The sequence below is a fragment of the Bos mutus genome, chromosome 2, assembly GCF_027580195.1.
Source record: "Bos mutus isolate GX-2022 chromosome 2, NWIPB_WYAK_1.1, whole genome shotgun sequence".
Taxonomy (NCBI): domain Eukaryota; kingdom Metazoa; phylum Chordata; class Mammalia; order Artiodactyla; family Bovidae; genus Bos; species Bos mutus.
The window spans coordinates 131473932-131475713 of record NC_091618.1 but is presented as its reverse complement, the minus strand read 5'-3'; positions in this window follow the sequence as shown (position 1 = coordinate 131475713).

Sequence of the window (1782 nt, the reverse complement as noted above, 5' to 3'; positions counted from 1 at the left end):
AAGACATTATATGCATTGTCTTCTTTGGTCTTTAATTCAGGCACATAGTTTGTTCCGTTTCTGATTTGTTGTTGTGGTTGCTGTGTTGAAAAGCCTTGCTTTCTTGGCCTCTCAGAAAAATATTGGGATTTCCCTGGCAGTCTAGTGATTAAGATTCCACGCTCCCAATGCAGGGGGCATGAATTCGATTCCTGGCCAGGAAACTAAGATCCCATGTGCCATACAACATTATCTAGAACTCTGCATTATCTAGAGGGATCTCTAGAAATAACCTAATTTAATCCAGTGGGAGGTGATATATGAAGCTGTGTTTAGATGTTTAAAAAACATACAAGTATGGCAATTGCAGCATTAGTTGTACTAGCAAAAGATTAAAAGTAACGCAAGTGCCATCAGTGGTTCCAGTGGTCATGTATAGATGTGAGAGTCAGACTGTGAAGAAAGCTGAGTGCCGAAGAATTAATGCTTTTGAACTGTGGTGTTGGAGAAGACTCTTGAGGGTCCCTTGGACTGCAAGGAGATCCAACCAGTCCATTCAAAAAGAGATCAGCCCTGGGTGTTCTTTGGAAGGAATGATGCTATAGCTGAAACTCCAGTACTTTGGCCACCTCATGCGAAGAGTTGACTCATTGGAAAAGACTCTGATGCTGGGAGGGATTGGGGGCAGGAGGAGAAGGGGACAACAGAGGATGAGATGGCTGGATGGCATCACCGACTCAATGCACATGAGTTTGAGTGAACTCCAGGAGTTGGTGATGGACAGGGAGGCCTGGTGTGCTGCAATTCATGGGGTCGCAAAGAGTCAGACACGACTAAGTAACTGAACTGAACTGAGACTAAGAAAAGTGCCAAGACATGTTGCCACAAAAGGAGCAAGATAAGAAACGTTGTATCACATCCTTCTTGCGTAGGAAAAAATAATGTCTATATACTATTTCCATATATTATATAATACACAGGATGGAAGGGGACAGAGTACAGCCTTTAAAAGAAGGACATAGATGATACAACAAAAACTGGTTAGAACCAACTAGAGGGTACTTCCCTGGTGGTCCAGTGATTGAGAATCTGACTTGCAATGCAGGGGACACCGGTTTGACCCCCGGCTGGGGAACTGAGATCCCACATGCTGCAGAGCAAGGAAGCCTGCACGCCACAACTAGAGAGCCCACATGCTGCAACCACAGAAGGCGCGCGCTGCAGCTGCAGAGTGTGCTCCATAAAGAAATATCCCACATGACACAGCAAAGTTCCTTCGTGCCACAACTAAGACCTGATGCAGCCAAAAGAAAAAAATTAAAAACAAAAAAACAACTAGGCCCAACATGGTGGAAGACTTGACTTCCAGTAGACATGGAGCCTCATTATGTGCTCATTGTAATACATCAGCTAAACGACACACCCGCAGAGCTCCCCCGTGAGCTCTGAGGTCAAGAAAAGCCAAAGGTGGGTGGTGGCACAATTCCTGGAAATCCTCGACCCTTCCCCCAAATAACTGGAATAATCATCCCACTTGTTAGCCTATGATATTACCCAGCCCGTAATTCTAACCACCCCAGATTTCGGGACTGCTCTTGCCATAGGAGGTGGACCACACTCTGGGGAGTGTTCTTCTCCCAGGGCCTCTCACCTGGGTCTGAGATGGCCCACACTCTGACTATGGCACGTATATCTCCCTAAAGAAACCTGCTACCCCACTTAGTTCTCAGGACAAAGCCCTCTTGACTCTGCTTGTATCCTTCACAAGGGTTCTATATTAACATCTACTTATCCCTTTGTCTC